We start from the raw sequence: 18,274 nt of genomic DNA on the forward strand, positions 1-18,274 counted from the left end.
ACAAGGGCAGTTAGCCTAGTACTAATCTATGAATTTGCTTAACTTTGCAGAGCATTTTTCAAAGCATCAGGAGTCTGCCAGTTGGGTAAGGGATCTCCTACACAGGCAAGGATTCCAAGAGAACTTAGTCTTGTTTGATTCCTTCTCCCAGGATTATTTCCTGAGGTGTCTCCTGGACACCTCAGTTCAAAGATCTTTTTTTCTACAGGAAAAAATAGATCTGTATTTAGATATATACCTGAGTTTTTTCAACTAAGACATCCATCTCAACAAAGGAATTTCTTAGGATTCTGGGTCTCATGGCAGCTATAATATTCATGATACTTCTTACAAGACTCCACATGAGAAAAATCTAATGGTATCTGAAATCTTTATGGTCCCAAAACCAGCATCCCTTGACATTTCAGATTCCGATTTTGGGTTTTTTGAAAGGGGAGATTTTGTGGTGGAGGCTTCAAATTTCTCAGAATCTTAGGTCTCCCATTTTCCCTCTTGCTCCTGTCAAGTCATTCACAACTGACTCCTCAGACTTTACTTGAAGAGCAGTGTCTGTGGCAATAAAAACTCAGGGTCTTTGGAACAAAATAGGGAGACCAAAACAAATAAACGTAAAAGAGATGTTCGCTGTTTTAAATGCTCACAACTGTCTCAGCCATCCATAGTCCCCAGGATCTCTACAAGTGTTTACAGATGTCACCACAGTGATGTGATACATAAACAAGCAAGGTAAAACCAGATCATACCCTATATACAGACTAGCTATAGTAGCCTGAGATATAACCTTTCAGCCCAGACTTACTCCACAGACATCTTATATACTGCCAGAAAAAAACTGCATAGCATGTGCAAGACCAGGACAGATCCTCTGGAATAGAAAATGAATCAAAGGGTTTTCTGAGAATTGATCCAACTGTGGGAATATCTCAAATAGATCTATTTGCCTCTACTCACAATAATCAGTTTGCAAAATTCTACTCCAAGATTCCTTGCAAGAAGATCTGCAAGAAAGATGCATTTTATTTTCTGTGTATGGAAAAGCTCCTGTATGCTTTTCCACCCTGTTCACTAATATCCAGGGTCATTCTGAAGATTCAGAAGGACTCCTGAAAGGTCATTGTGGTGACTTCCTTCTGGCCTTGGCAACAATGGATCTACCTTCTTTTGGGAATGGCTATGAGCAATTACCACAAGTTTTCTCACAGGCCTGATTTACTCACACAAGATCAGGGGTATTTCAAACATCCCAACCCCATACAATTGCAACTGTTTGTCTGGATGATGGAACTTTAATATCTTTTAGATACATGTTTTCTAAGAACATACAGCAGGCATAAATGGGTGCAATTAAGCCTGCCACTAGACAATCATATATTAGTAAATAAAAAAAAAAAACATTTTCTAGTTGGTACCAAGAAAAGAACAAGCACCCATTCAGAGTTCCTCTGGTTCTACTGTGAAAATGTTTTTGAAAGGGGTGTTGCATGAGAATCCTCCTAAAAAAACAGGTGTATCTTTCTTGGGATCTTAGTTTTGTATTAGAAAAACTAACTTTTGCTCCATCTGAATGAGCTCATCAGGCTGACGAGGTTCTTGAAACAGAAAACAGTTTAACTAATTGCTTTGACCTCTGTCAGAAGAGTATCTGAGATGCATGGTGTTATGGTGGGTCAACCTTATCCCATTTTCTACAAAGACTGGGTTTCCTTAAGAGCTAATCCTTCAAATACACCTAAAGTGGTATTCATGTTTACCTAAAGCCAAGCTATCCATTCCATGTCTTCTTGTTTGAACATAAAATGAGTGAGAAAGGATATGCCATAACTTTAATGTCCGCAGACAACTCAGGTATTATCTTGACAGAATAAGTTCCGAAAATAAAACCAAACCCAAAACACTGCTGTAAACAGTCACAACACATAGAGTTCAATGTTTAATAGAAATACAGTAAAAACAAACAACATTAGTTAAATGTTTCTGCCTTATAAGATTAAAAGACTTCCTCCGAGCCATATTTTGCTCAATATGACAATGATGTTTAAATGTACCCGTGGTGGTGGTGCTGCGGTAGTGTTGTCGCCTCCCAGTAAGACACTGTCCTGTTTGATTCTCAGCTAGAGCGTCTTCTGCGTGGAGATATGCGTGAATGGGCATACCTTCATTGAAGGTTGTGCGTCAGGGCTGGTAACTCGGCACGTAAAAATCAACTACCAATCATTAGTGGACTGGAGTTCCGCTGTGGCGACCCCTAACCGGGAAAAAGCCGAAAGACACAAACATGACAATGATGTCTAAATACTCCACTCACAATTGATTCACACCCTCTTTAAGTGTCAATGCAACTAGTTAATAAAAACAAACATATAAACTAAAAAGTAAAACAAAAAGTTCAATGGGAACATCATAAAATATGCATCAAATTAAATTTTAGGTGTAAATAACCTGTAAAGGTACATTTAGATTAAATATTTTTATTTATTTATTTCAGTTTGTTAACTGGGAAAGTCCATTGGGCCAAGGTAGCCCGTTTTCAATGGAGGCCCGAGGAGAAAAGCTCCAGACAGAAAGACAATATACAATGTATTAGTACAGCATATAAGACCAGCAGTTTAACATTCAATATACAGCAAGACAAAATTATACACATATTGAAATATATGAGCTGAGTCAATCACTTATAAGATATTTACAAAGACAATAAATTCACGTTCATTTAATACAATATATATTGTTAGACAAAGGAATTTTAGAGAGAGGAATTGAAGCTGTGGCAGAGATTGTGAGTATGATAGAATAGGGGTAGTTGTCTGGAATTAGGTAGGATGGGTACAGGAGCACTCCCAGAGGGAGGAGAGGTGAGAATGGAGTAGGGTTTTAAAGGAGGGTAGGTTCGGGGTAGTTCTAATGTGAGAGTGAAGAGAGTTCCATAATCTAGCAAGGGAGAATGATAGTAGAAGTTGCACTGGTGCGTGTAAAGGCTTGTAAAGTTCCAAGAGGTTCTGATTTGTGGATTTAAGTGTTCTATGTGGCTGGTGAAGTTTTAGAGAAGAGGAGAGTGATGGAGAGTTAGAAGTTTTAAAAATTAGCTTGTTTGCTGTAGTTATTTGAATGAAATTTCGGTAACCTGGGAGTTCCAACCAATTTAGAGCATGGAGGGAATTACAGTGATGAGTAGAGGATTTAGATCATGTGGCAAACTTGGAAATTTTATTATAGCATTTGGAAAGTTTAGATTTTAGGGATGATTGGAGATTAGGGAGTAGTGGAGCTCCATACAAAAGGGAGGGTAGGAGGTAGGTGGTAGATAGTAGTTGTCTAGAAGACAGAGAAAGGTAGTGTCTGTGTCGATAAAGCATTCCAAGTTTTTGATGTTTTTTTTAATATTGCTTTGTAGGTGGATGTCAAATTTTAGCTGGTCATCGATAAGAATGCCCAGAAGTTTTGTATGGGGAACTATTTCAATAGATGTTTTGTTTAGGCTAAGTATAGAGAAGGATGCTTTGTCAACAGCAGTATGTCTAGAAGGGGTAAAGATCATTATTTTGGATTTGGAGGCATTTAGGGCTAGGTAATTGTCAAGCATCCAGGACTTAGTGGAGGAGAAGGCCTCTTGAGTAAGGTTTATTAATAAGGGAAGAGTTTTGGCCGAGCAGATGATAGTGGAATTGTGTGCGTATTGTACCAGTTTAGCATTGGGGATCTTTTGGTGGAAATCTTTGATGAAAATGTTAAATAGTAAAGGACCCAAAATAGAGCCTTGGGGTACACCTGTTGGGGTGTGAAGGAAAGAGGAAGTGCAGTAGTTCCATTTTACTGCTTGTTCCCTGGCTGAAAGATAGTTGGTGAACCATTTGATAGAAGAGGAGGAGAGATTAAGATGGGAGAGTTTAGAAAGCAGAAGCTCATGTGAGACAGTGTCGAAAGCTTTGTATAAGTCAAGGAGGAGGATAGAAACTATGTTCCCAGAATCACAAGCAGAGTTGATGATTTCGAGGAAGGAAAGAAGGGCAGTGGTGGTGCTATGTCGTGGTCTAAACCCTTGTTGGGTGGAGTTAGTAGCTGGTTGTCCAGTAGGTAGGGTAATAGTTGGAGGTGAATACATTTTTCTAGTATCTTAGAGATAGGGGATAGGATAGCAATATTGTGAAAGTTGGAGATTGAACAGTTTGTACCTCCTTTATGGAGGGGAATGATGAAGGCTTTTCTCGTCAAAACACACTTTAAAAACACAGCAGTTCAAGCCTTGTGCTGTAGTGGTATCAGTCCTATGTTGCCACTTAAGTTCCTTAATTTCTATAGTATTCTTCCAGTCATGACTTCTTGTTGAAATTTCCACCCTCTCTAAAATAGAAAAAAGGAATGATATACGATTGTGGCAAACCACTGCATGTTTGGCTAGAGTACTTCTTATAGTCTTGTCTGCTAATACTGTAAGAGTACTGATGCATCTTTTTCTGTAATGAATTTTCCATTTTCTCTTTATAAAAGGATTAGCATGATTCACCACATGCCAGATAGACTATCCTTTCAGTTTGTAGAATAATACTTCCCTTTTTACTCCATTTCTGTACAACTGAAAAAATTGGTGTAGGCTAATGTCTATTAATATAAGGTCAACATTCACAATGTCCACATTTAGTGGTTTCAAACGTATTATAATAGAGAGATGTGTTCCCCTACATTTTTCATAACATTCCTTAAATTAGCCTTCCTCTTAAAAATAATATTGGGAGGTATTCTTCCCAGATTCCTAGGGGTATTGATTCATAGGTTCATAGGCAGGTATACACTAGGCTAACAAGCACTAGGGCCCTTAAAAGTCTAGCTGCGCAACCCAAATGTGATCCACAAATTTGATTTATACTTGATTTATAGGGAGTTATTTACTGACCGTCTCTGTCCATCAGAGATATAGGAACAGGACTTGGGGTGAATTTCCAATTACCCATCCATTGATCCAAGTTGTGCTTAAATAGGGATAGGGAGGAACTCTGCTTCACATGGATGGGGAGCCTGTTCTCTCCAACATGTCCTATTTATATTGATGTATTTCAGCATATTCCAATTTCTGTAAAGCATTGAAGAAGCATTGAAGAAGTACTGGATAACCAAAGAATTATTGAAACAAAATTATTATCATGATGTAATGCTGCCACCAGCAATGGCTAAAAGTTATATTTAATAATAGGAGCATATTTAGCTATTATTTTCTCCCTGACCAAATCTGTTTAAACAAGGTCTTCTGGGTACCCTCACTCATAAACCATTAAGTTAAACTGCTACACAATCACACATTCCAGTGTAGGGAAATAGAGGAAGAAGGACACCACAGTTCGCTTCAATAGGCTCAAAGGCAGTGTAAAATTCAATGCAGAATCCAAGATAGTAATAAGAACTTTGTTTATTGTGGAAACCAATAAAACCTTAGCCATTTCATCCCAAAAATCAACAGACTTCATCAGAGTAATGATTCAAACAAAGTTGCCATATTTAAATGCAAAAGCCTAGGAAAAATACAAGGTAATCAACTGTGACTATTGGGGAGAGATGGGTGAAGGCTGCCAGCCTAGTCAAGTAGAATTTGATACATAATTCTATCAATTGTATAAATAAATGTAAAATACAGGCTTGTGTTTTTAAATGTTAGAAAACACTGTAAAATGTAAACTTCAAGATTGTTGCAACATTGCCATCTGCTGTAAGGAAAACCAAGCCAAGTATTTCAAATGTGTCTTTTTAAGTTGTAAAGATCTTATAAATCTCTTTAATGTTAGAATTTGGCTCCAGGGCGGCTGGATGAAGATTTCATGCCCATTGTTTTAAGGCTGAAGTTTATGACTAGAGTTTAGATGTGGAAGGTGCTTTATTGCTCTGGTTTCTGCTAGCATATACATGTAAAATGTCTTGTATTGTTGTTAGTTTCTGAGGAGGTGTTAGATTGCTAAATAATGCAGTTTGTGGCCTGAGAACTCAGACCAGGTGTTAAGAGGATGCAATATGAATACTGAGAAACCTAAGTGTCAAAAATAATGTCATTTTGGGAGGGCCTTAGAGACATGTTTGTTAGTAATTTTTAAATACTATTTCTCACAAGAGACTGGAAGCATTTTGACTTTGGATATCCAACTTACCAGCACTCTGCCTTATGCTCACATGTAAGTTTTAGCAATGTGATTTCTTGTAGGAATAGTTAAAGCTAGTAAAGATTAATTAGGTATTTTTCTTTGAAATCAGACCTGTCCTACTGTATTATTTTAAGTTTCTGTATGATCTCTGAACTCTTAGATTTCTCTGTGGTGTAGTAGTTTTGTCTTGTGGTTTAATTATTTATTATTAAATATTTTTAAAACCTTCTATCTGTGGCTGCTTTGTGTAGAGATAAGCTCTGGAGTACATTGTATATTTATAGAGGTTATTGTAATAGGCCACTCTAAAGTAAGCCTTGACTGTTAGTCATACTACCATTGGATAATAATATTGCACAATAATAACTGGACACTCTTTTAAGGGCCTTTTAGTAGCTGATATTATTAACTGGGTGGTGGCAATAATTACTACCATATAGTCTGGGTAAAGGGGCACAGCTGGAGAATCTGTGTCAGCCTTTCCCAGGAGTGTCTGTGAAGTTGTATAAATATTTATCTCAAAGTGTGTGTGTGTGTGTGTGTGTGTGTGTGTGTGTGTGTGTGTGTGTGTGTGTGTGTGTGTGTGTGTGTGTGTGTGTGTGTGTGTGTGTGTGTATGTATGTGTTGTGTCAGCTACTTGGTAGGGACACGAAGCACTGGTTGGACAGAGAGGGTACTGGAGGTTCTAGCTTGCCCAGTTAGGCTGAGACCTGGATCCTATAGCTTTGCCAGTGGGGAGTCTTATTGGGGAACCTGGTGAGCAAGGGAGCAGCCAGCCCCAGACTGACTGTGATCTCTGTCTTCACTTAAAGGAAATTGTACTTTACTGTGTGTATTAGCTATCCTTTCCTCTTCTGTGAGACGACCTCCCTGGTGTTAGTGGTGAGGATTGAGGCTCCTTGATTGCTGGGCCAGGGCATGGTCATAACTCAGCTTAAGTACACAGTAACAATAAAAATAAGTTACATGTTCAAACTTTAAAAATCATAAAAACTGAAAAGTCTTGGAATAAAATTCCACCCGCATAACTTTAGTTGCATGATTTTAACATAGTTGTCTTAAATGAACTCATAAAGCAATTATGGCAATTTTCCTAGGACATGTTCCCCATCACAAAGAAAAAAGAATTAAAGTGGGGAGGAGAAGCTCATATCACATAGAGCAAAACACAAAGATGTCACTAAATGAAGGTTTTGAGTTTAAGGACGCAAGCAAGTGAAATACCTTCATTTAAATGGATGTGTTGGACCCATTTTAATGCCAGTATAACTAAAAATGTTAAAATTAAAAAAAGGAAGTCACAGCCACAGTATCTTTGAATACATCCTAATCATTGTCAATCACAAGTACCTTTGAATACATCATAACCATTGTCAATCACATTGCCCAATGAGCACTGCTGTCTTAAGACTATTTGTTCCATTGTCCTTACTGGTTCCTTTTCCAGAATTTTTGTCCTGTTCTGGGAGAATGCAAGGTGTAATTCACTTGTTTGCAATTCTCTTGGAATGCCAAGAAAACGCAGTCTCTAAAAGGATCCCCTCTGCATCCATGTTGTAAAACTCATGGCAGTTGTCAGATAACACCCTAATAGATGAGCCCAGTTGGGCCTGGGAAAATGCTTTACCCTTGTAAGTGTATGCATTATTGTTCCTAAAGTCAACATTGCCCCTGTCAAGTTTCTTATCCTTATGAGTTTTGACAACAACTCATTTTTGTTCAATATCTTTGAACATGTTCACATATTATTGTTGCTAAGATGTAAACAACAAATCTTTGGAAACAGAAGTAACTAAACTTGATATCTCCTTCCAAAGCTTGGTCATCTTCCTCTAATCATCCTTTATCAATAATTTAGTAAGTTCAAGGCCAGAAGGAGCAAAAAGTTCTAGCAGTTCAGAATGCAGCAGTAAGTTCTTTTCAATCTCACTTGGGAATTTCCAAAACCTTAAGCCCTTAAGCACATGTTGCCATTGTACAGTTTCCTGAAGGAAGCAGTTCTCAAATTTCAGAGACTCAAATTTATATAATTTTTTATCAAGGACAGATATTTGTTCAGAAAAAGTCCCAGATCCAGCACCTCATCTGAGTCACAGCAACATAAGATTTGTCAAGTCATGAATTAATAGGAAAAACATTTTCAAATACATTTTCTTTCCTTTCATCCTATGCAATTGTCTTGGGCATTGCTGTTAAGCTCTAAGACAATAATCTTTGTCATTTACAGCATTAAACTCACTGATATTCCTTTGCTCCTCTGGAATCCGTGCAAGTGTTTCTCAGAGCTGTTGAACCAACAACATTAAATTCCCTACTATGGAAGATAACACTGGAATTTGCAGACTCAAACTGTCAACCACAGCATTGTTCTCTGAAGACATATTCCTAGCATTTCATGTACAATCAAAACTGTCAAAAAACAAAAAAACAAAACAAAAAAACAATGTTATTAACAGGAAAAAAAACAGATGTTAACAAGCATAAATTTACTATATGGAAACCCTTAAAACTCTGCTGTAATCAGATCAACGACACTTAAAGTTCAAGACTTGTTTAATAGAAAAACAATAAAAACAAACAGCGTTGGTTAAATGTTTTCATCTTATAAGATTAAAAGGCTTCCTTAGAACCATACCCCACTTAATATGGCAAGGATGTTTAAATACTGCATTCACAACTGATTCACACCCTCTTAAAGTAGCAATGCAACTAGTTAATATAAAATGCAAACATATAAATAAAAAAATAAAAAAGTTCAATGGGAGCACCATAAAATATGTATCAAATAAACTTTAAGTGTAAATAACCTGTAAACAGACATTTAGTCAGATTAAATACGTAATGCTTTTCTCCTCAAAACATATCTTAAAAACACAGTCGTTCAAGCCTGGTGCTGTAGTGGCATCAGCCCTAAGTTGCCATGTAAGTTCCCTAATTTCTAAGGTATTCTTCCAGTCACCACCCCTTGGTGAAATTTCCACCCTCTCTGAAATAGAAAAAGAGAATGATATAAAATTGTTGCAAACCACTGCATGTTTAGCTACAGTACCCATATCTTCCTGCCTCCTAATAGTGTAAAAGTGTAAATACATCTTTTCTTGTGAAAAGAAGAAAAAAAAAGACAACATGTATCACAGCAGATTATGATTGTCTCATGCTTTTACCATTTGTATACCCAGCACAGCAAAATAATTCCAGGCAGGGTCAATGCTCACTGTACCAGGGCCTTGGCTTCCTCTATGGCTTTTAGGAAAGGGTTGGGTTCTAGAAGTATTCTAGAATCAGCAATGTTTGTCCTCTGTGCCAACATTTGCAAAACAGTATAAACTGGACGTCTTCTCTAGTTCTAGGACAGGCTTTGCTATTAACATTCTACCAAGGGCTTCTTGTTCCTCATCCTTCCATTTCCCAATCATTTACCATATAGCGTAGGAAACTGCAGCAGTGATCCATGTGAAGAATATAGTAATGCTGTGTAAGTAAACTTACCATTACAGTAGATGACTAAATGATCACTGCTGCATTAGCCACTCCCTCCCTCCATTGCCCCTTATTTTTTGCATATTTTTTTTTTATGCCAGGGTGAGGGTTTTATTTTCCTAGCATTGTCTTCTCAAGGTTTTATATTCCCTTTCTCTATTGGCATGAAAACTCTTTAGGGCTTGGCACCCAGATCTGACTTTTAGTGAGCTCATTTTGAGCTAACAGTTTGGAAGTGTGGAAGATGCCTTGAAAACTTTGAAAGCTGGTTAGCTGTTAAATCCTTAGCAGGATATAACCCATATAGCTTGCAGCAGTTATCATTTGAACATCTACTGTTATGGTATGTTTACTTACCAAAGTGTACTTTTTTTTTGAGTAATGTATTTAGGAATTACATTTGTTAACTGGAGTAATATACTCATCTAAGTGGACCAATATGAGCATGGTTCCATGCTGCATGGGTGATATAGTTATCGTGCTTTCTCCCTCCATTGTAGGTACCATTCAGTATGTGATAAGTGCATGAAATGGTGCCATCAAAATCTGTGTTCCTATTTCCCACAATCCTGACTGGTGTTTGATTTGTAGGCACAAGGTCACTGACTTGTCTATCCTATGTGCTTTCACTTTATAATGTTAACACTACAAAGTTGCAAATCATTCAGTTTTAATAAAGATTCAAAGGCATTGTTGAAACATGGCTGAAGAAGACAGGACAAATTGCAATGTTTTGTTTAAGGCATTTACACAATTCAGTAGATAGGCCAGAATAAATTCAACATTTGGCCAGCCAGGCATACAGCGTAAATACCATCAGTGCCGGTGAAATGACTGGGTAAGTTGTTATAGCCCACATGAATAGTTATCCTATGCACACTCTTATTCAGCATAGGCTCTTACAACTGCAAAAGTGCTTAGACCTCTTTTTGTATCACTAGCACCAGTTTATGTCACTTGTTGCATTTGAGGAAACCCCCTATTCTCATATTGCTGTTGTGGCTTTTACTGTCTATTGTAGTCTCTAGTTTCTGGGCTCAGGGCTTTTTTTTTATCTCTGCAGTGTGCTGTTTTATTGTGCCACTCAGATTCCACAGCACTTCTGATTGTCTGTCTAGGGCTTGCTCAGTTGCTGCCTTCTTAATTTTGTATTTAGTATTTCTTTTTTAATCTCAGCATTCTCAACCCTAATCTGAGCACATCACCTACCTCTTTAGTGAACCTTTAATTATGGATCCCTTTGGTCTTTTTAAAAAAATTATTTAGAAGAAAAGACATATTAATGTTTCATTAAAAACATTTCTCAAAATTGCAGCTGCACCTCACTAGCTTTGTACACAGTGTTTAACTTCTCATAGTTTACAGTTTATCTGATGTTCATCATTAGATTACTGCTGCAATAGCCTAAGCTATGTGGATTATAACCTGCTAAGGATATGACAACTGTCTAGCTTTATGGCACTTTCTACATGCCCTAACATCTGAACAGCTCAAAGAGAGAGGTATAAAGTCAATAGTTAGGATGCCAAACCCTCAGAACTTTCTTGTCATCAAAGTGTTCTATTCCCTGTGAGCTTTGAGTGATTGATAGCAGTTCTTCAAGATTGGGCAGAAAAGTACCCTGTTGCAGGCTTCCTTCCATTTTATCATTTTTTCCAAGGAAGAGTCCCCATTTAACATTCTTAATTGAAGAAGCAAGCTGGATCCATTCTTTACAAACTATTCTCCTTAAACTGTATTGATAGCTGGTAGCAAGCAGTTCAGTGACATAAAAAAGTTCTTCCTTAGTGGTTTCCTTAGTGGTTTGCTACAGTTCATGCCACACGTGGAGGGCTAATGTGATTCGGTTAAGCTTGCTAATGCAAATGCAAAAAAAAAAAAAAGAAAAAAGGTTTTCATTAGTTTTAATGTGCACCTTAAAGAAGACCTTTTTAATGTCACACATAGAGCACTAAAATGCAACATCAATTCAAACCTCAAATGTAATAGCAGCATTAATGATCGCTGGTAATGCATTGAAGACAAGATCATGCCCCCTAACATTTTCTGTCCAGTGTGGCTTCACCCTTCACTCCATCCTACCAATGCTTCTGATTATCAGGTTGACAAGTTCAAGTTTCTGCTGCCTTCCTTTGACAATATGAAAATGTTAATCGCTGATCTCCCTTCTTTGGAGACTAAAATTAGTTAATGTCCTATGTGTATCAGGTGATCAAATTTTCTTTAAATGTTCTTATGATACTGCTGATGCTGTACGTATAGCAGCTGCTACTGAGTCAGTGATGAGAAGATTTGCCAAGTTACATTCCTAGAATTTACTAGTGGAAGTCAAATATGAGCTCCTGAATGTTTTCCTGGATGAAGATGTATTATTTGGCCCTTCTTATGAGTTCTTTAAAAGATAAAAGGGGAAAGCTAATCTAGAGGTTTACTCAGATTTTTCAAAGCTCCATGCCAAAATACAGTATAGTAGAAATTTCTTTTCAAGTTCAGTTTCCTTTTTTAGAAACAGAGTAACCAATCTCAGCAAGGAACAGGAAAACAAAATTTCAAAAACAGTGGCAGGGAGGTTCAAAGAAAAAGGAAGAGTCTGCCCAAAATCAAAGATAATCTAAAAAAAACAAATTGATAATATGTCCCATCATGTTTTCTCCGTCACCACCGTGGCAATTCAGTAAAACTTTCCCAAAGCCTAGGTCTTCACTTCCCTCTGAGACTCATTCAAAAGGGATACATTTGACAGTGGGAGTCACTTCCTTATTTTCAAGGGATTCTTCTGCATCCAGCCAACCAGACCTCCCTGTTCCCTCTTATCCTAGATCAAATACTGTCTCAGGGAGTTATAGAACCTATTCCTCCAGCTTAAATGAGGAAAGAATTGTATTCAAGATTCTGATGTCAAAAAAGAAAGAATCCAGAGATCTGTCCAAGACCTTTCTTTTATAAACCTTCACATTAAAACTCCAAAATTCAAAATAATCTCTCTACAGTCTCTGTTGCCTCTCATTTCTTCTCTTAGTTTTCTAATAACTCTGGATGTATAAGATGTTTAACATCACACTCCACTTCTAAAAGATTTCAGATGCTTTCTAAGACTGTCTGTGTCTGGTTTACATTGTTAGTTCTCTGCTTTACCTTTTGGCTTATCTGCACCTCTAGTGGTGTTTTCAAAGTGCCTGGTTTCTGTAATAGCCTATTGTAGGCTGCAGGTCATTCACATTTTCCCATAGTAAGATGATTCCTTATTTTTGCAGATTCTTTTCCAAGTTGTCAAGAATCTCTGGCTTGGAGAAAATGTCTTTTTCTCAGTCTGGGATTTCAGGTGAGCACAGAGACATATTCTCTCATTCTGTCTCATAGAATAGCATTTCTGGGATGTCTTCTGGATATATCCCTCATGATACCTTTTCTTCTGTAGGACAAATTAGAATTTTACAAGTAGTAGTTTCTCATATTTTCCAACCTGTCTCTGAAATCTACCAAGTAATATCTCAGGATTTGGGATTTCATGGTCTTTACATTGCTCATGATTCACTTAGGCAGATGTCACATGAGGAAAATTCAATGGTTCCTTAAATCAGTATGGACCTGACAACAGTAGCCCCTATCATCTCAGATTCGAGTTCTGTGGTTTGTAAAAATTGTGCTCTCTGGTGGGTGAATCAGTTACCTTTCAGCCTCATTCTCTTTTTCTCCTTCTAGTTTCTACTCAGTCTGTAACCACAGATGCTTCAGGCTTTGCTTGGGGAGCTGAGTCCAAGAAGGTGAAAGTTCAAGGTCTGCGGAACAAGCAGGACAGACTAAAACACATAAATTTCAAAGAAATTATGGCTCTAACAAATGCTGTCAAATCTCTAAATCATCTCTATGCTCCAATCCCTCTATTAGTAATCACAGACAACACCACAGTGATATAGTACCTAAACAAATGATGGGTGGTGGGTGGTGTGGGTGGGAAGCAATCCTACCGCTTTTGCAAACTAGCTACAGTAGCGTGGGATTTCACAACCCAGCACAAAGTATCTTTGCAGGCTACTTACATTTTGTTAGAGCAAGATATTGCTGCAGACAAGAAGAGCAGGATCAGGGCAAATCCCCACAAATGGTAGTTGAACCCAGAGCTTTTTTAGGAACTCATCCAACTGTGGAGAACTCCTCAAGTAGATCTGCTTTCTTCCACTTACAACAGACAGTCAAAGAAATTCTACTCCAGGGCTTCTTACACACCATCCACCCCAATACCATATTCATGGGTGACTTTAATTACCCTACTATTAACTGGGAATCCTATACGACATCAACTGTACAGGCACAGAGATTCCTGGATTTTATAACCACAAACTCACTGGACCAGATTGTCAATACACCAATCAGGGGTGCAACCATACTGGATCTGGTCCTCACTAATATGGGAGAGTGCTGCACTCCCCCTACTGTAATGCCTTTCCTGGTAAGGTCAGACCACAATGACAAAAGACCTCTTTATTAGCTAATTTGCACGTCTCTGAATAATCAACACATCAACACTTTCCTATAGTTAACATTGGTGGTCAATATGTCATGTTGGCACTGGCACCCACTTCATTCACTCTCCCACACTCATACACAGAGGTGCCGGAAGCCATTGAAGACTGGGGGGGGGGGGCAGTGGATGGTGACAGGGGCACTTAGTGATCTAAAAAGGGCAATTTTTTAAAACTATTTACTACCACAACATAGGTTCACTTGGAGGACATTTTAAGCTTAGTCAATTTCCATTTTGGTGCTTGAATTAACATTTCCAGATTGGTCTTACCTATCCCATGGCTGATAATTGTATATTAGCCCTAGTGAGAATAAATGTAATCACACTGTAGATAATTTGAGGGGATCCATGTAAGGGATGCAGCATTTAGGAACTGCCTCTATCCATTAGTGACACGAGGGGTGATCCTGGAGTACATTTTCTATTACCCATCCTTAGATCCAAGTTGCATTTGAATATGGACAAGGATGAGCTTTGTTTTACTTGAATGGATAGCCTGTTCTGGATATATATCCATCTGTCCACAACATTCAGTTTAGATAACTGGACTGAATATTTCTGATGCCATTTGACTTGCTGATGTTCAGTAGCTCCATCTGTATTAGGTCAGAGGATGCCTTGTATGCCAGACAAGCACTCTGCAGGATACTGAATATAGTGATAAATCTTTGAGGTGGTCCATGCAAGACCTACTGTTTAGGACTTGTATCCTTTTAGTAAGGTATCTCTGTGGGTATTCCAATTGTTGCATGAGTCTGGTCAGATACATGCCAAAGTGGGCATTATACAAAATGACATAATGAGGGCTTTGTAAAGGGGGAACAATAACATCTCTAGATCTAGTAACAATCAATTTGTTTATAAGCTATGCAATATAGAAAGACTTTCTTATGACTCTGGGCACATATTGGTCAAAAGTTAGGTCACTGTACAGACAAGTTCCCAAATGCCAAACAACTGGATCAGTTCTCAGGGGCATTGTCAATTTGGCAGTTCCTTGGAGTAGATGACATCCCAAAGGCTATGATAATGTATTTCTTGGAGTTTAGTTTCAATTCATGATTCTGGCACCAGGTATTGTTTGGGACAACCCTTCCTGCATGATGGTTAAGTAATTTGAGGATTCAATAACTGTTCCTAGCTTGCAGTCATCTCAAACTTAGTCAGCCAAAGCCCTTTGGTATTTCCTTTTACTTTTGAGATGTGTATGCCAAACTGAAAAAGTCTCAGTACTGAACCCTGGGGGACACCATTGGTGACTGGTCTCTTCCCCTATTTTGGTCTCTGCATCCTGTGAGCAAGCATACATGTATACGTTCTTTGATTCACCTTCCTGATTGTATTAACCTGATTGTATTAAATTATATTCCTTGTATAATACAGCACCACTTGTTAGAATGTGTTTTAAATTTGTAGTTTGGAACAGTCTTCTAGTGAGCAATGAAACAAAATGTATGAACCAATAATGACAAAACTACCCATTTCAGAAAATTTCAACCATAAAAGGCCACTCAAACTTCTGTCATTACAATTGACCAATATCAGTAAATAAACAAAATCTCTATAGAAATAAATCATCTAAATAATTCCACATTAAAAGGATCTGTAACTAATGAAGAGGTTGCTGCTAGCAAACAACTTTATATTTCATTGTTTCATCTACAAATAAAGTGCCTGTTGCTCTTGAAGAATAAATTGCCTATGCTGCATTAAAAAATGATAAGCTAGTAATTTTACAATGGTGAATGGATGGCAAACTAATAACGGGTTCAAAGTTACTAAGTAACTCTTCTAAATGAGGACATTCATAGGACTGCAGCATCCACTCACATTAAAGTACAACACAGTACAGTATCAGCAATCCATCTGCATACTGTGGGAGTAGTACTCACAGCCTTCTGCATCAAAAGCAAGTACACCATCTTTTGTGCTACTAACAATGCAAACAACTTACCATAAGCAACATTAAACTTCTCTTCCCCTGAAGCTCTCAGCTCCTTGTAAAATCCAGTCGACGATCAACTAAATCTCTCAACTTCACAGCACAAGAAATCTGGAAAAAGCCAAAATTTATTGGGGGGGGGGGCAAAGGCCCAAAACCAGGGACACATTTTAAATACTGCTTGTATAATCTTAGAAAGTTGCTAAAATAAAGTATTTTGTGTTACCATGTGTTTCCTGAAAGATAGGAAGACTGAAACTTAAAGAGCTATTATTATTTAGTGAATTCAGTTCTCACTGATTTGCCAGAAAAAAACACAAATTTTACGAGGAACAGACCAAACGTATGAGCCAAATATTCTGTGAAAATCTGGCCAGTGGAGAGCTATGGACTCAATTCCCTGAATCACAAGTGGTGGTATGGGTAGAGAATTCAGGCTCTTGTTTGAGCTTGAGTAACACTAACCACCAAGTATACCTAACTGGGGGATTTTATACACACACACACACACACACACACACACACACACACACACACACACACACACACACACACACACACACACACACACACACAGACACACACAATTAATACTTCTTGCCTGTTCCTGAATTATTACAATGTCCGTATGTCTCCTTTGATGATTTTGCTCCTCTCCTCATAAATCATGGATGTGTACAGTTAGTCAATAATGTCAGATGTTAGACTTTTATTCTTATTGTTCAGAACCTATACAACGATGGTAGACCTATTGCTCTACTACCTTTTTGAGCAAGTCCTGGTAATAGTTTAAATAATGTCTTGGTTTCATCTTGTGTTCCATATGGCTTTGTATTGAACCCCACACCCATTATCCCTCATGACTCATTTTCTGTTACAAGTATTGGATCATGACAGACATTGGAGCTTTATACTTCTTACCATTAAAAAAAATGGTTAAACTGATAGATTATTTAGCATGGTGGGTTAATGCTCATACTACCTGTGTAAGTGTGCAAAGTTTGAAACCTTTCACCTTACATTTTTTTTGATTAAACATGCTTAGCCAATATTTTGCAACTCTCTTGGTTTCTAGTGGTGGTATAGAGGGCTACTTCTCTTCCATTTGAGATGGGCAGGTGCAGGGCTTGATCCCTCTTTAGTTCCTTTATGGCACACTATGAAAAGTACCACTGGTGTCTAGTCGTGATATTGCAGAGTTTTTCCTGGTGCCTGGTGCTCCTCCCAACTTTAAGAGCCATTGAGGCACAATATAAAAGAGTTATCCATGGTATGTAGTGGTCCTCTCCCTGATCCATGTTGTCTTTTTTTTAAATTGTCCTTTTTAAGGCATGCTGTATATAGCATCCTTGATGTCTAGTAGTTCTTCTGCCCATAAGTGCCCTTAAACAATAATGATCTAAAGTTATCCCCGATGTCTGGTGGTTGCACCCAACCCAATGTTGCAGGATTTGCTTGTTAGTCTAGAGGGAGTGTAGAGGTATGACATCCCCCAACCCACACACACACACACACACACACACACACACACACACACACACACACACACACACACACACACACACACACACGCACGCACACACAAACTTAGCCTACCTCTTCACTAACCCCTCTACTGCAACCTCCCAGGCAGGCACATACTCACACATACACTCACGCATGTAGCCCCTCATATACACCCACGTGCACATATTCCCCAACACTTCCTGTAGGCCAAACTCCCTGGCAATTGCTTCTCCTGTGATAGATGAGCAAGAGCTTTTGACCATGCTCATTAACACAAGTGGCCATGTTAACCTATACAACTGAACTATTCCCTGAATTGCTTGACCAAGTAAATACCTTACTGAGGGTAATTCTGAGGGTGAACACATGACTAATTAGCATATGTGTCTCCCCCACAATGCCTCATTAGCATTTAACATGGCCACAGAGACAGCCCTCCACAGCACTGCATGTCCTTATGCATGTTGTGTTACTGCTCCATATTAGAACTGTCTCCAAATCAAAAATGGTTATAGATACAAATATACCTCATGCACAAGTTATGGCAACCTTTCTGAATTGGGCCAGTTTTTTCAAAAGTAGACACTGATTTATGTGCAATAAAGAGAACCTATTTACAGGAGAACTTAATTTACTGACTGTGGATTTAAAATCACATTTAATAATATACAACAGAAATTGATAGTATGTTTTAAAGAC

Source organism: Protopterus annectens, chromosome 7.part0, assembly GCF_019279795.1.
Source record: "Protopterus annectens isolate FY-2018-M chromosome 7.part0, PAN1.0, whole genome shotgun sequence".
NCBI lineage: Eukaryota > Metazoa > Chordata > Ceratodontiformes > Protopteridae > Protopterus > Protopterus annectens.